The sequence below is a fragment of the Elephas maximus genome, chromosome 1 (genome assembly GCF_024166365.1).
Source record: "Elephas maximus indicus isolate mEleMax1 chromosome 1, mEleMax1 primary haplotype, whole genome shotgun sequence".
NCBI lineage: Eukaryota > Metazoa > Chordata > Mammalia > Proboscidea > Elephantidae > Elephas > Elephas maximus.
Window position 1 is genome coordinate 27,026,372 of NC_064819.1, and position 24,798 is coordinate 27,051,169.

General features: G+C 42.6%; 1 pseudogene; it reads left to right on the forward strand.

The window, feature by feature from the left end:
* The window catches only part of LOC126062252 (ras-related protein Rab-13-like), a 29,801-nt pseudogene extending 6,015 nt beyond the window's left edge, over positions 1-23,786 (forward strand).
* Positions 23,787-24,798: the final 1,012 nt, after the last annotated feature.

Sequence of the window (24,798 nt, forward strand, 5' to 3'; positions counted from 1 at the left end):
ATGGCTGCCATGTGAGGACCTCGGAACGCACAATTGTTTGGGAGAAAAAACAAACCAGTGCTGGCTTCCCAGTTCTTGCACTGGGGCTGCAAAGGAGAGGGCTGCATGAGGTGGAATGTGTGGGCACTGTATTCTCAGTGCTGGGACACCATGGCCCTCATCAGTGGCACTGCCTGGGGGCTCAGTCCTCATGGGAAATACCCAATTATATGCAACTCAGAGTTCAGCTGAGGTCCATCAGAGATCTGATCAAACTTGACCAAAACCCCCAATTCCAAGCCTGTGAGAGCCTCAAATCCACAGCTCAATTTCAGTGAGTATCCCCAGCTATGTTACTGGGCCTCACTCAGCCTTCATGCCCCCTCATCTGAGTGTGCTGCCAGCTTCTGCCCTGGACAAATTCAGGCACACAACCAGTTCCTCCCCTGGCCCTCACAAAAAAATCCACTTCCACCCAGGACTTTGTGAATTTGCAACTTTGCTGGTGACTGGAGTCCCAAGAAGGAGTCTCATCAATGACAGGGCAGCCTTTTGCTATCTTGTTGGCCTCCTCCCATCTCTTTTTGTCAACTTCATTTCCCAGAGCAACAAGCAAATGATTCCTCCCATCACCTGTCCCTCCCCAAAATGGTCCCCTCATATTCAGGCCCCTTCAGTGCCTATGCATGTTCTTTCCTCCAAATCTCTTCCTAAAAGGAACTCTGGTGAATAGCATTTCTCCTACCCTTACCAATAACCACACTTTACAAGTGGCTAGTCTGAGAGCTGTTTTTGATTTTGTCTGCAGGGCACTTTTGCAGATATTATCTCATTCAAGCTCCTAGTAGCCCTGGTAAGTGGTTAGTTGGACAGGCATTATGATCCTGGCTTAGAGGTGAGGGGCAAGGGAAGAACCAGCCTCAGATCACTCAGCTGATAATCTGATGAGCTGGAACCAGAATCCAGGTATCTTCCAATCTCAGCAAATGGTCCTTCTCCACACCACACTGCCAGGTTTGTGCCCCTTACAGAAATTTAAATGTGGCAGCCATTTGATGAACGCCCGTACAGTAGACATTATCAAGCCCGTACTCCATGCCTGCTTTCAAAGAGTGCGATGTGAGGTGTGCTCCTTATTACCCTAGTACTCAACTCTTTACATTCAAGTTGTAGTGTTGGCAAAGAATATTGAATATACCATGGATTGCCAGAAGAACAAACAAATCAGTCTTGGAAGAAATACAACCAGAATGCTCCTTAGAAGTCAGGATGGTAAGACTTTGATTCACTTTGGATATGTCATCAGGAAAAACCAATCTCTAGAAAAGGACATCATGTTTGCAAAGTAGAGGGTCAGCAAAAACAAGGGATACCCTCCATGAGATGGATTGACACAACAGCCACAACAATGGGCTCAAACATACAAACAATCATGATGATGGCTCAGGACTGGTCAGCGTTTCATTCTGCTGTACATAAGGTTGCCACAAGTCAAAACCCACTTGATAACAACTAACAGCACCACCCAACTCTTAGTTAAAACCGAGTGTGAATTTACTCTCCAGTACCTTCTTGGCACAGTGATCAAGAGCTCAGCTGCTAACCAAAAGATCGTCAGTTCATACCCACTAGCCACTCTATGGGACAAAGATATGGCAGTCTGCTTCCATAAAGATTTATAGCCTTGCCGTGGGGGACCATGGTCTTGGGGAACATCTAGCTCCATTGGCATCACATGGTTTATAAAGAAGATGTTCTACATTCTACTTCGGTGAGTAGCATCTGTGGTCTTAAAAGCCTGTGAGTGACCATCTAAGGTATTCCAGTGGTCTCACCCCTTCAGGAGCAAGGAATAGTGAAGAAAACTAAAGATACAAGGGAAAGATTAGTCCAAAGGACTAATGGACCACATCTGCCACAGCCTCCACCAGACTGAGTCCAGAGCAACTTGATGGTGCCCGGCTACCACCACTGACTGCTCTGACAGGGGTCACAACAGAGGGTCTCAGAGAGAGCTGGAGAAAAATGTGGAACAAAATTATAACTCACTAAAAAAGATCAGACTCACTGGCCTGACTGAGACTGGAGAAACCCTGGGAGTCTGACCCCCACGTACCCTTTTACTCTGTAATGAAGTCACTCCTGAGGCTCACCCTTCAGCCAAAGATTAGACAGACCCATAAAACAAAACAAGACTAAAGGGGCACAGCAGCCCAGGGGCAAGGACTAGAAGGCAGGAGGGGACAGGAAAGCTGGTAATAGGGAACCCAAGGCCGAGAAAGGAGAGTGTTGACATGTCATGGGGTTGTTATGTTAACCAGTGTCATAAAACAATATGCGTACTGTTTAATGAGAAATTAGTTTGTTCTGTAAACCTTCATTTAAAGTACAATTAAAAAATAAATATAATGGAACCACAAAAAAAAAAAAAAATATTTACAGCCTTGGAAGCCCTTCGGGGCCACTCTACTCTTTCCTATAGGGTGGCTGTGAGTCAGAGTTAACTTGATGGCAGTTGGTTTGGTTTTGGAAGTGAGGCTGCTAACCAAAAGGTTGGCAGCTCAAACCCACCAGTGGCTCCAAGGTAGGAAAGAGTTGGTAATCTGCCCCCGTAACGATTACAGCCCAGGAAACTCTATGGGGCAGTTCTACTCTGTCCTGTAGGGTCGCTATGAGTCGAAGTTGATTCAGTGGCAACAGGTCTGGTTTTTTTGGTGGGGGAGGAGGTTTACCTTCTCCCCACTTCTTTGCATGGTTCCATGCCTTGATGTTCCTTACTGGACAGAGAATGAAAATACGTAGCCCCAATTCTCCATACTGTCACTTACTGGATGTATGACCTTGAGTAGGTTATCCCTCTTTCTGGATCTCAGTTTCCCAGTCTGCAGGATAAGGTGATTATTCCAGATTTTATCTGAAGCTCCTTCCAGGTAGGTCTTCTGGGGTCTTGAGGGCAGAAAGGAGGATGAAATCCAGTCAGGGGAGGTACTCTCTCACTCTGTGTGTTTCTTTTGAACCTTTCTCTCCTCAGCTAGTGGACTGTAGTGATTTTTAATTTCCTCTGTCCCCAGGCACCAGGGAAACAGTCGCCACATAACAGCTTCAGCTCCTGACCTGGCTGGCGCGGCTGGGGCTCCCACCATGCTTCATTGAGCAATGTAAGCCCCTTGGTAATCCTGTTAAGCCACTAGGGCAGTGAATCATTTCAATACCACCCAAACACCCCCTTGCCGAGCCCCAGCAAGGAGAGACATTCCAGCCGGAACATAACAACTTGACCTGCACAACATTTTAAGCATAAATTGGAGCTTTTAATTGGGTTGTGACTTGGAAGCCCATCGAGCCTAAATCAGCATTCAGAAGGGCTCAAACTGTGCTCATTCATTCCCTTATTACATGTTTCTGAGCTCCTGTTACATTCCAGGCAGCGTGCTAAGCTTTAGGAAGACACAGATATATCATAACCTCTGTCTTCAAGGAATTTACAGTCTGCTGAGAGAGAAAGACTTGTAAACAGGAGTTAAATGTAGCATTACAAAGGCAGTGATGTAAGTGTCATTGTTCTTGTTAGTTGCCATTGAGTCAGTCTTGACTGATGGCGCCCCGTGTGTGCAGAGTAGAACTGTTCCATACAGTTTCCAAGGCTGGGACCTTTTGGAAGCAGATCCCCAGGCCTGTCTTCTGAGGCACCTCTGGTTGAGTTTGAACTGCCAGCCTTTCAGCTGGTAGTTGAGTGCTTAGCCATTTGCACCACCCAGGGACTCTAAGTATAAAACAGGAAAATATGCAGTTCAGAGGAGAGAAGCATTAATATGGGGGTGGAGAGTATAGCAGTGGGGCAGAGGGTCAAGGAAGGGCTTTACCAATGAACGGACATTTAAATCAGGGTTTGAGGGATAAGCAGGGGTGTACCATGTTCTAGAGATGTGGTTAGAATGGTCTGCCCCAGTGGGGAGGAGTATTTTATCACCCTCAAATATTTAGAATTATAAGTGCATAGTTACCAAGAAAAAGAGGGCCAACCTTTAGTAAGTTTGCTTATTGTTTTTTAATTCCTACAAACAATATGCTCCATTATTGCCTGTACCAAGCCAGACCAATTCCCCCACTCCTGCTAGGCACACAAGATGGGGAAGGGCACTCAAAGCAGGGGAGCAGCATGTGCTAAAGGCACGGAAGTGGGAATACGCAGAATGTGTTAATAGAATGGCAAGCAGTTTGGTATGATGGGGCGTGGACTATTTGGACAAGGGGAGCTGGAGAAGAGCTGAAAATGAAGCCCTTTCCTTGAGGGCCCAAGGTACCATTCTAAGTTTGGGCTTTATTCCAGAAGGTGCTAGGGAGCCATAGAAGGTTTCAAACAGCTGGAACATGACATAATCAACTCTTTTGTTGATACAGTATTTGACAGCTGAGGATGGATAGAATGAGGTAGAGCATGGGGGAAGGAGCCTGGTCAGGAGGCTCTTGCAGTCATCAGGAGAGAGTGGATGAGGGTTCTACCAGACTTGGGTCATGAGGTAAAAAAGGAGAGAATGGGCTTAAGGGTGTAGAATCTGATTGGAGGTGAGGGTGAGAGAAGGAAGGTCTAAATGATGACTCCTACCTTCCCCTCTGTCTTAGGCTGGGTTCTCCAGAGATGCAAAACCAGCAAAGTTTATATATATAAAGAGAGACAGAGAGAGAAAGAATTATCTCGAGGAATGGCTCACACAGTTGTAGAGGCTGGCAAGTTCTAAGTCTTTGGGTCAAGCGTCAGGTTGGAGGCTGCTGACTCATGTAGCTTCAGGGGCTGACGAACCCAAACTCAGCAGGTCAGATGGCAGGCTGCTGGCTCACAGGCTGTGGAGACTGACAAATCCCAAGATCAGCAGGCAATATGTCTGGCTCAAGTCCCAAGAACTGGAGGTCAGATGATGAGGAGCTGAACGTGGCATCTAGAGCAAGCAAGCAAGCTTTGCCAGAACATCCATATAGATATTGGATGCAGGCCACACCCCCAAGGAAATTCCCCTTATAGCTGATTGGCTGATCATGTCAGATCACATCATGGAGGATGACTACATCATTATATAACTGCCAAACTACATCCTTACATAACTGCCAAACCACTGAGAATGATGATCCAGCCAAGTTGACATGCAACCTTAACCATCACATCCTCTGTATTAGTGTACTAGGGCTGCTATAACAAAGTACCATAAATTATGTGGATTAAAACAACAGAAACTTATTCTCTCGGAGTGCTGGAGGCCGAAAGTCTGAGTTCAGTGTGTCAACAGTGTCATGCTCTCTCTGAAGCTTTAGGGGATGACCTTTCCTTGTCTCTTTCAGTTTCTAGTAGCCCCAGGCATCCCTGGGCTTGTGGCAGTATGACTCCAATCTTGGCCTCTGTCTTCACATGGCCATCTTCCCTCAGCATCAATTCTCCCTCTTATAAGGATACTAGCCATTAAGTGATTAGAGTCCGTACAGAAGTCCTTAACTAATTACTTCTGCAACAACCCTAGTTCTAAATAAGTCACATTCACAAGTACTGGGGTTAGGTCTTCAACATATGGTTTTTGGGGACACGGTTCAACTCAACACCCTCACCGTCTGCAAATGTTACAATTGGAAGGGATATGCAGGACTATCTGCACAACTGTCTTTGTGGCCCCAAGAAGTGAAAGATACTTACTGGCCAAGCACTTACTTGTCTGAGTTGAAACAGAATCAGCATGGACCCCCAGACTCCTAAGACCTGGTCAGGGTTCTTTCTTCTGCAGAGGTGCTCTCCATGGGGCCAGTGACCCTTCCCTTCGACCCTGCCTCTGCTGAACAAGCATTGGCCTGGACAGAGGAGACCTGAGTTGTCATCTGTCATGGATTGAATTGTGTGCCACCAAAATATCTGTCAACTTGGCGAGGCCATGATTCCCAGTGTTGTGTTATTGTCCATCATTTTGTTATCTGGTGTGATTTTCCTATGTGTTGTAAATCCTACCTCTGTGATGTTAATGAGGCAGGATTAGAGGCAGTTGTGTTGATGAGGCAAGACTCAATCTACAAGATTAGGTTGTGTCTTAAATCAATCTCTTCTGAGGTATAAAAGAAAGAAGCAAGCAGAGAGATGGGGGACCTCATACCAGTAAGAAACAAGAGCTGGGAGAATGGCATGCCCTTTGGACCTGGGGTCCCTGAGCTGAGAAGCTCCTCAACCGGGGAAGATTGATGACAAGGACCTTCTTCCAGAGCCGACAGAGAGAGAAAGCCTTCCCCTGGAGCTAACACCCTGAATTCGGGCTTCTAGCCTCCTAGACCATGAGAGAATAAATTTCTCTTTGTTAAAGCCATCCACTTGTGGTATTTCTGTTATAGCAGCACTAGATAACTCAACCCCAACCCATGATGACCTCATGTGTAGCAGAATAGAACTGTGCTCCACTGGGTTTTCAGTGGCTAAGTTTTTGGAAATAGATTGCCAGGCCTTTCTTCAGAGGTGCCTCTGGGTGGACCTAAACCTCCAACCTTTCAGTTGGCCACCAAGCGCATTAACCATTTGCACCACCCAGGAGTCCTCTCGTCCACACACTGACCCTAAAACAGTGTGACTTTGTGTAAGACCCTCTCTTCCTGGAACTTTAGTCTTCTCATCCCCAAATAAGAGACTTGCACATGTGGGGCCCAAGACTTTGGCCAGCACAACCCAGAGTCCTAAATTATTTTGAATCTGAATGTCTTTAGAAGCGACTCACACTCTCCAGTTTTTTTTTTTTTTCTGTCTGTTTTTTGTTTGTTTTTGTTTTGCTACAGTCCCCACCATTCCCTCTTGTCTTGCATTAGGGCCACTTCACTCATTTATACATATCTGCCTGGACCTGAAGGCGTTTGAGCCTCTGTACCCCTGGCCTAGACCTCCTCCTGAGACCCTGGAACCCTGTGAAAGTCCCTCAGCTTGTCCCAGAGCAATTGGGCCCTAACAGGGCAGAAGAGAGCTCTTTCAGGGCTGTGCTCCCCTGGGCTGGACGCCGTGCTCTCTCTGGCTGAGAAACGTTGCCTCTTTCTCTTTCTATGCTCTCACGGGCCTCTCTGAGCCTGAGTGGAAAGTAACTGGATGCTGAATATTGAGGATCAGAACACTGCTGCACTGAGTGAGGCACTGTTCATGCTTCTTTTTTAAAATGTTGACTGTGGTGAGATATATATATAAATCACAAAACATTTGGCATTTGAACCATTTTTATACATGCAATTCCATGACATTAATTACATTCACCATACTGTGCAAACATTAACACTATTCATTTCCAAACTTTTTCATCATTCTTAAAATTCAGTACCCCTTAAGCAATAATTCCCCATCTCTCCCTCCTCACAGCGCCTGGTAACCATGGATAAACTTTGGTCTCTTGCCTATTCTAGATATTTCATGTAGGTGGGACCATTCAATATTTGTTCTTTGGGGTCTGACTTAATTCACTCAGCATGATGTTTTCAAGGTTCATCCATGTTGTAGCATGTATGAGGACTTCGTTTCTCTTGATGGCTGGTAATATTTCATTGTATACATATACCACATTTTATTTATCTGTGCATCTGTTGATTAACATCTGGGTTGTTTACACCTTTTGGCTGTTGTGGATAATGCTGTGATGAACGTTGGTATACAAGTACCTGTTTGAGCTCCTGCCTTCAGTTCTTTTGGATATATACCCAGAAGTGGAATTTAGGAAACTCCACACTGCTTCCCACAGTGGCTGTACCACTTTACAATCCCACCAGCAATGGATGAGGGTTCCAGTTTCTCCACGTTCTCACCAACGCTTGCTTTCTGTTTTTCTGATAATAGTCGTCTTAGTGAAGGTGCAGTGGTAGCTCTTGTGGTTTTGATTTGCATTTCCCTAACGACTAACGATGTTGAGCATCTTTTCATGTGGTTATTGACCATTCGTGTATCTTCTTTGGTGAAATGTCTATTCCAGTCCTTTGCCCTTTTTTTTTTTTTTTGGATTGGGTTGTGTTTCTGTTGTTGAATTGTAGGAGTTCTTTATATACTCTTGATACTAAACCGTTACCAGTTTTATGGTTCCTAAATATTTTCTCCCGTTCTGTAGGTTGTCTCTTCACTTTGTTGATAAAATCCTTTGATGCACAGATGTTTTTAATTTTCATGAAGTCCAGTTTATCTGTTTTGTCTTTTGTTGCTTGTGCTTTTGGTGCCTTATCTAAGAATTCATTGTCAAAAACTAGGTCCTGAAGCATTACTCCTGTATTTTGTTCTAAAAGTCTTAGGCTTTTTGTCCTTATATTTAGGTCGTTGATCCACTTTGAGTTTATTTTCATATGTGGTGTGAAGTATGGGTCCAGCTTCATTCTTTTGCATGTGGAGATCCACTTGACCCAGGACCACTTATTTTTTATTTTTTCAGCAATAATGAGCTTGTATGCATTCAAAGCAAACAATGCAGAAACTAGAATTATGTGGAGAAATTGCGATATTACAATCTTTTTTTTTTAGGTTTTTCTTTTATAATTTATCTTATTGTTTTTGTTGAGAATATGCACAGCAGAACATACACCAATTGAACAGTTTCTACACGTACAATTCAGAGACATTGTACCTAATCTCTCAAGTTGCTTTTGTCACTTTGATCCCATATAGATAGATAGATCTTAAAAGAGCATAATGCTAAAGGCAGACATTTTTTTATGAGTTAAGCTAAATTATTTTTTGGTTTTAATAAGGAGATATTTTTGGCTTAAGTTTTAAAGATTATTTTAGGGCAATTTTTTCAGAGGTTCATCCAGCACCCGTGGATCCAGAAAGTCGGGGAGTCTGTAAGAATTTGAAATTCTATTCTGTATTTTGTCCCTTTTCATCAGGGTTCTTCTATGAAATCTTTGATCAAAATGTTCAGTAATGGTAGGTTGGAACCATCCAGTTCTTCTGGCCTTGTGGCAAAAGAGGCTGTGTTTATGGAGGACATTTGCCACACCTTCTATTTCCTCCTCCTATTCCTGACTGTCTTTCTTCCTCTGTTGCTCCAGGCAAATAGAGACCAATTGTAGTAACTTGAGTGGCCATTTGCAGACTTTTAAGACCCTAGACACTTACAATGAACTAGGAAGTAGAACAGCAGCATTAAACATTAGGCCAGTTAACTGGGATGTCCCTTGAAAGCATAACACAAACCAAGGAACCAAATCCCATGAGGTATTTGGTTGTACATAAGCAGCCTCAGTAGCTAACCCCCCCCCTTATTTTCTTGTCATTTTTGTAAATGTACCTTTTTTTACACAACTTTTGCCAATTCAGCTTTTTACAGGTGTACAATCTATTGTCGGCAATTATATTAATCAGCTGTGCAATCCTACCCTTAATTAATGTGATTTTTTAATCACCATGAACTGAAACTCAGTACTCCATAAGCAATAACTCTCCCCATTCCCGCTTCCTCCCATGCCTGGCAACCACTCATAAACTTTGGTCTCTATACACTTGCCTGTTCTTGTAAGTGATTGACTTATTTTACTCAATATAATGTCTTCAAGCTTCATCCATATTATAGCATGTTTCAAGACTTTATTTCTCTTACTGGCTAAGTAGCATTCCATTGTATGTTTGTACTGCATTTTTTTATTCAGTCATTCATTGATGGGCATTTAGATTGTTTCCACCTTCTGGGTATTGTGAATAGTGCTGCAGTGAACATTGGTGTACAAGCATCTGTTTGTCTATACTTTCAGGTCTTTTGGGTATATACCTAGGAGTGGAATTGCTGGGTCATATGGTAATTCTGGAAACCCTGGTGGCGTAGTGGTTAAGTGCTACAGCTGCTAACCAAGAGGCTGGCAGTTCAAATCCATCAGGCGCTCCTTGGAAACTCTATGGGGCAGTTCTACTCTATCCTATAGGGTCACTATGAGTTGGAATCGACTCAACAGCAGTGGATTAGTGGGTATGGTAATTCTATTTTTAGTTTTTTGAGGAAATGCCACACTGCTTTCCACAATGGCTGTACCATTTTGCTTTCCCACCAGTGTTGGATAAGGGTTCCACTTTCCCCACATCCTCGCCAACATTTGTTATTTGCTTGTTTTTTGTTTTCTTTTTGTGTTTATCTTAGCCATCCTAGTAGGAGTGAAATGGTATCTCATTGTTTTTATTTGCATTTCTCTGATGACTAATGACGTTGAGCATCTTTTCATGTGTTTGGTGGCCATTTGAATGTCCCTTTGGTGAAATGTCTATTCAAGTCCTTTGCCCATTTTATGATTGGGCTATTTGTCTTTTTGTTGTTAAGTTGCCAAAGTTTTATAAATATATTGGTTATGAGTTTCTTATTGGTTTCTGATGATATTCTCCCTGTCAGTAGTTTGTCTTTTTACTTTTTTGGTAAAGTCTTTTGATTGACAAATTTTTAATTTTTATGAGATCTCATTCGCTTTATGTTTTACTCTTTGTGCTTTTGTTATTATATTAAATAATCCATTGTTAAAAGCTAGGCCTGACAGTGTTGTCCCTGTGTTTTCTTCTAAGCCTTTTATGGTTTTAGTTTTCACATTTAGATCTTTAATCCATTTTGTGTATAGTGTGAGGCATGAATGCTGTTTGATTTTTATGCATGTGGAAATCCAGTTTTCCCAGAACCATTTACGGAAGAAACTCTTCTTTCCCCCATCGAATGGGTTTAGCAACCTTGTCAAAAATCAGTTGACCATAGATGTGCGGATTTCTTTCTGAACTCTCGATTCTATTCCATTGGTCAATGTGTCAGTTGTTATAAAAGTACCAGGCTGTTTTGATTACTGTAGCTGTATTATATGTTTTAAAATAGGAAGTGTGAGCCTTCCTACTTTGTTCTTCTTTTCCAACATTGTTTTAGCTACTTGGAGCCTCTTGCCATGCCATAAAAAATTGAGGATTAGTTTTTCTGTTTTCAGTACCATTCATTGAAGAGACTATTCTGTCTCCATTAAATAGACTTAGCACCCTTATTGAAAATCAATTGACCATAGAATCATGGGTTTATTTCTAGATTCTCAATTCCATTCCATTGGTCGATCATTACAACAGTACCAGATTGTCTTAATTACTGTTTTGAAATCAGGAAGTATGAGTTCTCCAACTTTGTTTTTCTGTTTCAAGATTGCTTTGGCTATTTGGGGCCTCTTACAATTCCATATAAAATTGAGGACTGGTTTTTCCATTTTTGCAAAGAAGCTTGTTGCAATTTTGGTAGGGATTGAGTTGAATATGTGGATTACTTTGGGTAGTATTGCCATCTTAACAGTATTAAGTCTTCCAATCCACGAAAGTGGAATATCTTGCATTTATTGAGGCCTTCTTTAATTTCTTCTAGCAAAGTTTTATAGCTTCCAGTGTACATGTCTTGACAGCAGGAAAGTCACTTTCTTGTGGATCCAAGGCAGTCTTTTGACTGTATGAAAAAAGATCACATATCCTACTCCCATCCAACGTTTCTCCTGGAAGATTAAACTCAACCATCTCTTTTAGTTGCCATGTTCTTAGGAAAGGGCAAAGATTCCAGACACGGGCTAACTAACTTCTAGAGCAATAAACTCCAAGATGTCAGTGGCCTAACACAAAGGAAGTTTATTTCTCTCTTATTGAACAATTTCTGGTCCGTGGGTGATTTTCTTCCACACAGCGATTCAGGGTCCCAGGACCCTGCTGTCTTAGATCCTCACTATCCTCTAGGCAATACAGCTGACGCTATCCTCGCTATCTGTCTGGCAATGGAGGAAGAAACAAGCGAGAAGGCACAGAAAGACTTGCCTGAAAGTGACCCTTAGCCCTCCACTCTCATTCTATTAGTGAGACTCACCCGGCCTAAGGTGGATTGGGAAATATAATCCCTGGGTAGGCGGCTGCCTCTTGGAGACAACTCTGCATTCTTGGAAGGGGGAGGGGAGAAAAACGTTTGGAGAAAAGCTGGCCATCACTGCCAAATACGATATAATTGTTGCAGCCCTCACCTCCTAGCAGCCAAGGTGGGGAACATGTTAGAGGCCAGGAGGCTCAGACACATCTTCCTCCACTCTTGATTCTAATTGGTAAGAAGTGTTTCCCTAAACTTCAGTCCTACAAACACTGCCTTTGAGATTTTTGCTGTATCTGCATAACACCTGTACTATAATTTACTTAATATTCTCATTAAATTCATTCACTTTTTAATTTAGTCTCCCCTGAATAATAATATCTGGGAAATCATGAATTTGATGTGCTAATTATATTTTCCCTAATATACTCTAAAATAAATATATAATTATTCCAATAAAAACATTTGCACAAATACCGTCTCCAATATTTGCATGCATTGCGCACTCTGGGAAATACCGTAATTGTGTTTATATAAAGCCTTCCATGATCTGGCCTCTGCCTTCCTCTCTGATCTCATAATCTTCTGTCTCCCTCTTGCTCACAACACTCCAGGTTCATTGACGCTGCTTTTTGTCCCTCAAACCTACTAAGCTCCTTTCTACCCCAGAGCCTTTGCACTGGCTGTTACCTCTTCCAGGAACACTCTTTCTTCATACCTTTGCACGGCTGGTTCTTTCCAGACATTGACACCTTAGCTTGGATGCCCCCCCCCCCCCGCCAAGAGAACTGTTCAGTCTGAACTAGCTGTCTTGTTCCCCACCCTGCACAGTCACTCCTTGTTTTAGCACCGTCAAAGCACTTTTCACAGTCTGACATATTCTATTTGTTTGCTGTTTATTGTTTCTCTATACCTGGTAAAATGGCAATGCCATAAAAGCAGGAGTTTTACCTGTCCATTTATGTCCACTTTCCCAGCACTGAGCACAGAGCCTGGCACCTAATACACGCTCCATAAATATTTGTTAAGCAAATAGAAACTGTAGATAATTGACACATAGGTCACTAGTCAAATGAGGATTAAAATAATGTTTTATTAACTGTTTGGTAACCGCTGATATATACCTGGTAAATTACTAGAGATGAGGCCACAATGGGGCCTCCAACTCTGCCCTAGAACTGCAGACACCTGGGCTTGCAGCAAGATTTCTGGGTGGCGCAAACAGCTTACGCTTGACTACTAACCGAAATGTTGGCGGTTCAAACCTACCCAGAAGCAATGCAGAAGAAAGACCTAGCAATTTGCTTCCACAAAGATTACAGCCAAGAAAACTCTATGGAGCACAGTTCTACTCTGTAACACATGGGATCGCCATGAATCAGAATCGACCTAACGACAACGGACAGGCCTGCAGTGCACAGGCTACCTGACTTACTCAGTTGTAGAGAGAGAAGCTGGACAGGATAGAGCTAGAGACCCAGACCTGCCTCTAGAAAACAGACCTTGGACCCCCTCACAGCAGGGAGGTAAGTGGTGAGGAGAGGGCAAGCCAAGGATTCACTCATCCATGTTTGGGGCCAAAAACAGGTTCAGAGGCCCAGAGTACCTGCCCACAGGGAGCATGTGGTCCAGAGGCTGTCAGCCTCCTCCAATCAGTTTGGCTCCTGCCCCTCCTCCTTGGGGGTAGTGGGGGCTGTAGGTGTGGTGTGGGTAAAAGTAAGGGATGTTGACAAATCTGGAAGTGTCCAATCCACACCTTGAATTGGGAAGGGGAGTGAAGGTCCCCTTAGGAAACTGTGAAGAGAGTGGATATAGTTTTCTTTCCAGAAGGACTCAGTCCGCTAACAGAAATCCAAAATGAAGGGGAAAAGCCTATGTTCCCCATTCCCCCCTCTCTCTAGAATACAGTTGTGCTGGAAGCTGATCCCTGACCCCCCTTCAAAACCAAGGCTCTCATTTCTGCCGCTCAGTACTGCCAGGCTTACAGCTGAGGCCATTCCCAGGAATTGTCCTTGGCTCAGGAGAGGCATCTATCTCACTCAAGGTGGCACCCTGTTCTGGGGCAGTCCATGTTCAATGACAGTTGATGTGGGAGTACGAAGACCTGGCCCCTGTGCCTCAATCAAGGGCAATACTGAATGGCCATCCTAGCTCCAGACCAATTGCATCACAGTTCAACCTTTCCTATCACCCAATCCTGTTTCCCTCATATCCTCACATTCCCAATAAACTTCTCGCTCACGAAGCTCCATCTTGGAATCTGCCTCCCAGAGAGCCCTAGGACAAAACATATAAAACCCTAATTGGCTATGGTCTCTACAGTCAGCTTCCATATTGTCTAGGTAAGAACCAATTCCTCACCGAAGCCTTCTATTATATTTGCTTCTTATACTTGAAGTTGAACCATATCCCAATGGTCTGTTGGTGCACCTGAAAGAAAGATGCACCATTCTCTTAAAACTGCTCGAGACAATAAAGACTAAAGTTAAAGGAAGGCACTACAAATAGCTAAAGTAGCATTTGTAAAGCAGGTGACATTTCCCAAACCTGTTTCACATGAAACATTGGACCACATTTACGTACTGCTCCCATGGTGTGGCCAAGCCTGCTCCCTGGGCCCTTAGCTTGCTTAGGGGAGAGCCCCAGCAGCTGCTACCTTTGCTGGATTTTTTAATACCGCCATCTTTCTCAGCCCTGCACCCTAACCCACCCTCATGTCAGGGCTGGGCTGAAACATGACCTCTACCACATCCGCTGCCATGGGAGCTGAAGTATCTCCAGTGCTCAGGATGTCCAGGGAGGACTCAGGCAAGCTTGTCTGTCACCCCATCTAGTTTCAGATGATAGGGGGTGTCTCCCTTGCCAATTGGCTGCCCATAGGGGCCAGATGACACTACATAACAGTAAAGATTAGTTTCCCATGATGTGAAGTTTGACCAATGAGAGCGAGGAAGTTACAGGGAGATAACTGTTACACTCTTACCCTGCTCTGTTTCCTCCTTGCTCCAACAATGGGCTGTTGTAAATTGCAGAGGTTCCATTAGCCTATCTAATAACCTCCCACATGACGGAGCATCTGGTGATGCTGTGGCTAGAATGGCACTCACCTTCTTGTATTTGTTCCCTCTCCTTTCTGGCTCCCTTCCCTCTTGCCCTCACTCTTGCTGCCTTGGGATTACAACTTCCAAGAAACCATCAGCCTGCAAGCTTTACTTCAAGTTCTTTTTCTAGACAACCCAGACAAAGACATAGGCATTATCTTGCTTAATTTTCATTGCCCTTTCAAAGGGGCTGAAATTAATACTGTGATTTTTCAGTTGAGTAAAGCTGGAGGTAAAGGTAACTACCCAAAGACAAGACCACATACTAAACAGTAGATCCAGGACAAAATCTATGTGTTCTGCCTCTAAACTGGGTGTTTTTCTTACACTTGAATATGTTTCCATCAAGAGTCATGGCAAAAACCAATTAAGGATTTCTTTTCCTGTAAAGGAAGTGTCTACAAGGCAGTGGTAAAGGTGGTGGGCGCTGGAAAGGAGATTGAAAATCTCCTGAAAGGAAGCAGATGCCCTGAGATGATAGACCGCTGACTCTCACTTCCTAACTCCTCCTCCCCTCACTCTTCTTTTTCACCTGTTCAAAGTCACCTGCCTGCCTTTAGGATTGATGAGAGCCAAGAGAATATTGTTGCCACACGTACTCGCTTCCTACGGCTTCTGTAACAAATTAGCACAAACTGGGTGGTTTAAAACAATGCAGCTCTGGAGACCAGAAGTCTAAAATCTCCCTGTTGGCAGGACTGTACTCCCTCTGGAAGCTTTAGGGAAGAGCCTGTTCCTTGCCTCTTCCAGCTTCTGGTGTTTGTTGGCATTCCTTGGCTTGTGGCTGCATCTCAGTCTGCTCTGTCTTCACGTCACCTTTTCCTCTGCATGTCTGTGTTATCTTCTGTTGCCTCTCTTTTAAGTACGCTTGTATTTAAAGTCCACCTGGAGAAACCAGGGTGATCTCTTCAGCTCAAAACCTTTAATTGCATCTGCAAAGACGTTTTTCCAGGTAACATTTATAAATTCCAGGGATTAGGATTTAATATCTTTGGGTGGCCATGGTTCAACCTACCACATGTAATAGGCCACTTTGCCTGGAGATATTAATGTGCTTTGAAACATTCTTAAGAACAGTCCAGGGTATTCTTTATATTATCTTTTTTTTGTCTTATCAGCTGGTGCGGAGGAGAAGTGGTCTTGGGTTCCAGAGGTGGGTGGAAGACAGGCTTTATGCTTATCCAGCAATGAGCTAGAAGGTGGCACCAGAGAGGAATTGACACTGTTCTACCCTTGTGGCTCTAGGTGCAGGAGAAGGTCTCATAGATGTTGGCTTGAGGCTGACATGACTCCCCTACTGCTGGGACCATGGACAATCCCTGGATGTATTGCTGTGTTTGACTTTTCAGCTACTGTCAATCACCCTGATCTAATATTTGTGTCTCACAAGAATATCTCATGGCAAGTTTGGGAGGAAAGAACCCTCCTCTCACAAATATTTGCAGTACTTGACCTTGGTGCACTTTGGCCGGTGATGTTGAAAGCAGGGTCACGTGCAACCCTGAGGTCCCCTGCAGACAAGCCTGTCTGATAGTTTACCAGCCCTGCTGTCTTCTAAGGCCTCTTGTGTAGATCACTGAGGTGTTGAGAGGAAAAGAGGACAAGCTGTGCCTGACAGAGGGCCAGCTGCCATGCAAAGAAAGTCTTGGCAAATTCCAGCTTCCTTCTTTGATTCTAGGCTGCATCTCCGTTGTCCTCGGGGCTACAGCTAATCACATATCATCTTTTTCTTTAAGTTCCCTACCCAGCTCCCAGTGCTTTTCTTTTAGCAGTCAATATCACATTCATTTTCTGGAAAATTGAGGCAATTGAGTAAATGCCTTCAATTTCCTTCACTCCCTTACCAGAAAACCTACGTTTACATGTATTCTTCCCTTTCCCTCAGTCTTAGAGCCATTCATACCTAACTCTTCCACTGGCATGGAGGTTTAGCCTTTCTTATGTTCTCTGGGCCTTCAGTTCGTCAATTAGTACCTTTCTTTTTTTCATAACTTTAATGGGATTTAATTCACATACCGTTAAATTCACCCTTTTAGAGTGTAAAATTCAGTAGCTTTTAGTATGTTCACAAAGTTGTGCATCTATCTCCACCAATTCCAGAACATTTTGATCACCCCCCAGAAAACCCGGTAGCCATTAGTAGTCACCCCCCATTCTCTCTAAACTCCACCCCACAGCCCTAGCCAACCATTAATTTATATTCTGTCCTCCCATAGTTTTCCTATTCTGGACATTTTATATAATTGGCATTGTACTATAAGTGGTCTTTTGTGACTAGTTTCTTTCACTTGAGCATAATATTTTCAAGGTCTACCCATGTTGTAGCATGTCTGCATATGCCGTTTCTTTTTATGCCTATCCATCGTATGGATATTTCACATTTTTTTTCATTCATTTATCTGTTGGACATTTATCAGTTGATGGATACTTTGTAACTATTATGAATAATACTGCTATGAACATTTGTGGATAGATTTTTATGTGAAGACCATTTCATACTCCTGGGTGTGTACATAGGAACGGACTTACCGGATCATATGCTACGTCTATGTTTAACATTTTGAGGGACTGCTGAACTGTTTCCCAAAGCAGCTATACATTTTACATTCCCACTAGCAATGTATGAGGATTCCAACTTTGCCATACCCTCACCACGCTTGTTATTGTCTATCTCTTTTGACTTTAGTCCCTCTAGTTGGTGTGAAGTAGTACCTCATTGTGATTTCGGTTTGTATTTCCTCGATGACTAGTGATGTGAAGCATTTTTTATGGGCTTATTGGCTATTGATATGTCTTCTTTGGAGAAATGTCTATTCAGATCTTTTGCTCATCTTTTACTTAGATTATTTGTGTTTGTTAAGTTGTAAGAGTTGTTTATATAGTCTTATACAAATCCCTTATTAGATACATGATTTGCAAGCATTCTCTCCCATTCCATGCATTGTCTTTGGTGTCCTTTGAAACAGTAAAGTTTTTAGTTTTGATGTTCAGTTAACCTACTTTTTCTTTTGTTACTTGTGCTTTTGGTGTCATATCTAAGAAAGCATTGTCTAATTCAGGGTCATGATGATTTAATCTTGCATTTCCTTCTAAGAGTTTCATAGTTTTCCCTCTTACATTTAGGTCTATGATCCATTTTGAGTTAATTTTTATATATGATGTGAATTAGGGATTCAGCTTCATTTTTTTTTTGCATGTGGGTATCCAGTTGTCTCAGCATCATTTGTTGAAAAAACTGTTTTTCCCCTCATCAAATTGTCTTAGCACTCTTGTTGAAAATTACCCATTGCTGTTGAGTTGATTCAACTCATAGTGATCCTATATGTTAAGAGTTTATTTCTGAACTCTCAATTCTAACCCATTGGTTGATATGTCCAGTCTTATGCCAGTACCACACTATCTTTGTTACTGTAACTTTGTAGTAAGTTTTGAAATTGGGGTCAAAGTCCTCCAACTTTGTTCTTTTTCAAGATCATTTTGACTGTTCTGGGTTCCTTTAATTTCTACATGCATTTTAATATCAGCTGTCAGTTTCTGCAACCAATGCTAGCTGGGATTTTGATAGGGATTTTCTTGAATCTGTAGATCAGTTTGGGAGACTATTGCCATGTTACCAATATTGAGTCTTTGAATCTATGAACATGGGATATCTTTCCATTTATTTAGGTTTCCATTAATTTCTATCAATAGTATTTTATAATTTTCTGGGTACAAGTCTTGCACTTTTTTTGTTAAGCTTATTTGCAAGTATTTTGTTCTATTTAATGCTATTGTAAATGCCGTTGCTTTCTTAATTTCATTTTTAAATTGTTCCTTGATAAAAGTACGTAGAAATGCAATTGATTTTTGTATATTGCCTTGTATCCTGCAACCTTGCTAAACTCATTATTAGTTCTAGTAGCTTTTTGAGGATCCTCTGGGTTTTTCTGTATAAAGATGATGCCATCTCTGAGTAGATATAGTTTTACTTCTTCTTTTAATCTTTATTTCTTTTTTTAGATTAGTGGCCCTGGCTAGTACCTCCAGTAAAATGTTGAATTGAAGTCGAGAGAGCAGGGGGAAAGATTTGAGGGAAAGATTTGAATCTTTCACCACTAAGTATGCCATTAACTGAATTTTTAGTAAGAGCCTTTTAACAGGTTTAGAAAGTTTCCCTCTAGTCCTACTTTTTTGATAAAAACATGAAAGGGTGGTGGATTTGGGCAAATGCATTTTCTGCATTTACTAAGATAGTCATTTGGGGTTTGTCCTTTATTCTATTAATATGGCGTACTGATTTTCTTAAATTGAACCAACCTTGCATTTATGGGATAATCCCACTTGGTCATGATGTATAATCCTTTTTATGTGTTACTAGAGTTCTTTCTTTTATATCTTCAGTATTTTTAATACTGATTTCTTTCCTTTAGCCTATTAAAAAAATATATAAGCATGCTTAAATTTCTCTCATAGTAACAGAGAACCAAACAAATTCTCCTCTTGAGCCCTATGCCGCCAACCTACAGCCCTATCTCTCATCTTCCATTTCATTCCAGCTTTGGAAAATATTGTCCTCTTTCTAGCTTTACTCTGTTAACACCAATGTTGTAACTTAACCACAGTGGAAACTGCTCTTGTTAAATCAGGCAAGACATTCCAACTGCCAAAGTCCACGAACACTTTCTAGCTCTGGCTTTATTGGACTTCTGAGCATTTCACAGTTTACTACTTCCTTCCTCTTTGAAACTCCGAAATCCCTGACTTTCCTCGTATTTTTTTTTTTTTAATTATACCCCTTGATCTCCTTTGTGGTCACTTCTTCCTCTGCCTACCAAATGTTGGTGTCCCTTTAGGTTCTCCCTTCATCTCAGTGCTCTACTCACTCTGTGACTTGTCTGGGAAACCTCATACACTCACAGTTTTTACTCCCATCTGTCTGCTGATGAATACTGGATCGTTATGTCTTCTTAGATCACGATGACTGGAATATCTGACCATATCCAAACATCTCCACTTGAAAGTCTCATGGTCTTGTCGAATATAAGAAGTCAAGACAAAACCTTTGAAGTCCCCCTATCCTGCCCAATCTGTGCTTGTTCCAGTTTGAAGAAAATTTGTGATGCTTAAGAAAACTTAAACAGCTTCTTGGATGAGGTGGTAATGGCCTCCATTTACCATGGAAGGTTAGCTGCCCTTCCTTCTCATTGGTTTAAGATTAGGTGCTATGTAACAGAAGAGAGAGAATGCAGCATTTTACCCTATCCTCAGAGAGCTTTTAGTCTTCAGCAAGAGACAGAAATGGATGTAGCTGTCTGTATTCCACAGCAGATTAAGGTAAGTGCTCTAACAAAGAAATGAATGGTAATAGATACCCAGAGGAACATGAACTTGATTCTCTGTGGGAAGGTGGTAGATAGAAGTGGGGAGGCTTCACACTGGGCTTCTGAACTGGGTCAAGAAGGCGAGTAGGACTTAGAGAATCGGAGCAGGGAAGGAAGGAATTGCCTGAGCTGTTGTGGATAAAGCCAGTGTGTACAGGGAGGAGCATATGGTTTGGGGTATCTAGCAAGAAATGGGGGAAAGTAGCTGTAGATGTGGCGGAGGTCAGAACTTGAAGTGTGTTGGTTTATACCATGGGGAGTTTGGAATTTCATTCTGTAGGTAGGAGGGAGCCACTGAAGCTGTTAAGCAAATGGGGTCAGAGCCATATTTTAGAAATAAATACTCAAAGCATCCTGTGCGTCTGGTGTTCACATGCATTTTTTTTTAGTTGTCTCTGAGCTCCTCAGGAAACCCTGGTGGCGTAGTGGTTAAGTGCTACAGCTGCTAACCAAAGGGTCTGCAGTTTGAATCCACCAGGCGCTCCTTGGAAACTCTATGGGGCAGCTCTACTCTGTCCTATAGGGTCGCTATGAGTTGGAATTGACTTGACGGCACTGGGTTTGGTTGGTTTTGGTTCTGAGCTCCTCACAGGCAGTGAAGTGGAAAAGGTCTTGAAAGATCATCTGTCCTTGCTCCTACTCTGGGGGGTGTGATTCCTATATTTAAAAATAGAAAGATGTAATTAATGTCACTGACTTGTACATGTAAAAAAACATTAAAATGGCAATTTTTTTAGAGGCACACACACATTTACCACAACTAAAACAAAACAAGCCAATGAACTGGCATGGGACCTTAACCTGCCACAGTTCAGACACCTCTATCCAGGGTCTCTTCCTCCACACCCACCTGGCACTGTCCCTTGCCAAAACTAAAATGTGTGTCACTGTGTGTGTCCTAAAGGCAGGAGGGGAAATATGTATACATTAAACAAACAGAAAAAAAAAAAAAGGCACAAAGAAAAACCCACCAACAGCCATACATGGCAGGTGTACAGACTGTTCTCTACTCAACAGCCCTCCCCCCTCCACCATCCTGTATGGTCGCTGAGGTTGGAGTAGAACTTGAGCAAAGAAGGGTTTCCTCAGGATATGGAACTCACAACTGTTTTATATGTCACAGTCGGCTCTAAGGCCCCCTCTTCCCTGAAGGCACTCTTCTCTTCCCTAAATGGCAGTAATAGCCCCTCTCCTGCTTTTATGTGACACTCATATCTGGGAAGTTCTCATGGCAGTTGTTCACTGGACGGCCTGTGAAACCCTGAGGAGTGCGACTGTGTTATCCATGCAGAATGCTGGGTGTCCAGGCGTCTTAGGGCACTGGTTGGCAAAATGTGCACAGCCTGGTGGGTATAAAGAATGGTTTTGTAGAGAATGGGGAGAAGATTTTAGAGCTTCTACTTATGCTTATTTTCAACCCAAAAAAAGAAAGAAATTAAGCTTTGTCAATCTCTAATGCACAGATTGACAAGAGTATGTGCATAACAACCAAAAAATATAAATAAATGTATTGGGATAAGTGCTAAAAATTTTTTTATTGGTGGGGTTTGATGAAAAATATTTGGCAGGGAGGAAAACTTCCTGGCATGGGCTCTGGGGCTCTCCTGTTGGGCAACCATCCTATCCCGCCTACTGCTGCCTGGGGCTTCCCTACCCCTTCCTCTCCTCCCCCCAGTCTCCACCATGGCCGAAGCCTAGACAATGTCTTCAAGATGGGGTGGGCAATACTTGTCTGATCATTCACTTTGCAGAGGACAACTTCAATAACATCTACATCTCCACTGTCGGAACTAACTTTCAAGATCCTCATTGTGAACACAGAGGCAAAGATCAAACTGCAGGTCTGGGACATGGCTGGCCAAGAGCAATTCAAGACCATAACTACTAAGTATAGAATGGCTATGAGTCAGAATCAACTCGATGGCAAGGGTTTTGGTTTATTTACTATAGAGCCATGGGCATTATCGTAGCATACCATATCACAGATGAGAAATCCTTGGAGAATATTGAGAACTGAATGAAGAGCATCAAAGAGAATGCCTCGGTGATGGTGAAGCGCCTCTTACTGGGGAACAAGTGTGACACGGAGGCCAAGAGGATGTCGCAAAGGGAGAAGGCCAGTAAGCTGGCTTGGGAGCATAGATTCAGACTTTTTGAGACAAGTGCCACATACAGTATGAATGCATGCTGATGAGGCCTTCAGTTCCCTGGCCCGGGGTATCTTGCTCAAGCCAGGGGGCTGGAGATGGGGAAACAGCAACAAGACTGCAGCACTGACCTGAACACCTGTGACAAGAAGAACATCAATGAGTACTCCCTGGGCTGAGGTCCCCAGGCTGAGGTCCCTTGCCTGCCTCCCCACCCTGAGCCCGGAGGCTGGACCTGAGGGAGGCAGGGCTGAGGGGCTGGGCAGGGGAGAAACAGCTGATGGGGCTTGGAGTAATAAATGGGTAGGTGGTAAGGAGCATGAGGAGAAAACAGAGAAGAAGAAAAGGAAGGGGATAGAAGAAGGAAAAGAGGTAGAATAGAGGCAAGGAGAGGGAGGCAGAGGGGGTGAGGTGGAAGAATCAAGGAACGGAGAGAAGGTGAGAAGGTAGGAAGAAAGGGAGGAAGGAAGGATAGATGGCTCTAGATCATCCTGGGTTTCCAGGACAAACCTAAATGTAAATATCTGGATTTATTCTGTTACTGGATCAGGTTTTAGGGTCCTGTGAGTGGCTTGCTCAGCACCGCCCTCTGAAGGGTCGGTCCTATCCTGTTACTCGGTTTTTCTCAGATTAGAGGCCACTGTTTGCACGTGTACGCGCGCGCGCACACACACAAATGTTAGGTGACCACTGCTCTAGGTACTGAATGATGTTGAACAAATGCTTAAGTAATTCCAAGATATTTGGTGATAAATAGAAAAATATTTTTAATGAGGAAGCTAGGTCATTCATTCATTTATTTTTAAACAATCAAATATTAAATAATGCCTTCTATGTGCTGGGGGGCCCAGGTGGTGCAGCGGTTAAGAGTTTGCCTGCTAACCAAAAGGTTGGCAGTTCAAATCTACCAGCCGCTCCTTGGAAACCCTAAGGGGCAGTTCTACTCTGTCCTGTACGGTCATAATGAATCGGAATCAACTTGACAGCAGTGGGTTTGGTTTTTTATGGTATGTGCCAGGTAGTGTGCTAGAGTGTGTGGTGGTGTGGACCTGTATATGGGGAAGTGGGCAGGTTCATTGCCTCATGGAGGGAGGATAATTGGGGCAGTATTTTTCTGGAGGATATTTTCACACTGCATGTCAAAAACCTTTTATAAAGTTCAAACTTCTGACCCAGCAAGTCTACTTCTAAAAATTTGTCTGAAGCATAATTAAGGATTATCACATCATTTCTAATACTGAAAAATCAGAAACAACCCAAATGTCCAATAACATGGGATTGCTTCATAATATGTTATATCCCTTCCATGGAATACAATTAAATTTTAATTTTAATGGAAAAACATTAAAAATTGATAGGTAGATCCATATTTAATTACATTGAAAGCTATTTACAGCATTTTAAAATTAAAATGGATTATACAGTATTGTGTAATATAGGATGATTCTATTAAATATCCATACAGAAAAATATTCAGGTGAAATGTGCTCAGACTTTTTAATTCAAATCAATCTTTTTTTTTTTTTTTTTTAGTGTACAGTTCTATGGATTTTGGCTATGCATAGATTTGTGTAACCACCACAATGATCAGAATAGTGAACAGTTCCATCACCTCAATCAATCAATCAGTCCATCAATCAAGTGCTTCCCCTTCCCACCCCTAATTTCTAACGACCACTAATCTGTCCTCTGTTGGTATGGTTTTGCTTTTTCCAGAATGTCATATAAATGTGATCATACAGTATGTAATCTTTTAAGAACGACTTCTCTCACTCGGCATGATGCCGTTGAGATTGTGCATCTATGGTTCCTTTCTTTTTGTTGCTGAGCAGTATTCCGTTGTATGTCTGTATCACCGTATTCATTCACTTGTTAAAAAACATCGGGTTGTCCACTTTGGGGGTACTATGAATAAAGTTAATATAAACATTTGTGAAGAGGTTTTTGTGTGAACATGATGTTTTTATTTCTCTTGGGTAAATACCTATGAGTGGGATTGCTAGGTCATATGGTAGGTGAATGTTTAACTTTATAAGAACCTATCAAACTGTTTTCCAGAGTGGCTGTACCTCTCTTTTTGCTTTCCTTCCAGCAGTGCATGAGAGTTCCAGTTTCTCTGCATTCTTAGCAACACTTGGTATTGTCAGATTTTTTTTTTTTTAATTAGCAATTCCACTAGATATGTAGTGGTATCTCATTAAGGAGTCCTAATGGCACAGTGGTTAAAAGCACTCAGCTGCTAACCTAAAGGTCAGTGGGTTTAATCCCACCAAGTGCTCCACAGGAGAAAGATGTGGCAGTCTGCTTCCATTAAGATTTACAGCGTTGGAAACCCTATGGGGGCAGTTCTACTCTGTCTTATAGGGTCACTATGAGTCGAAATCAA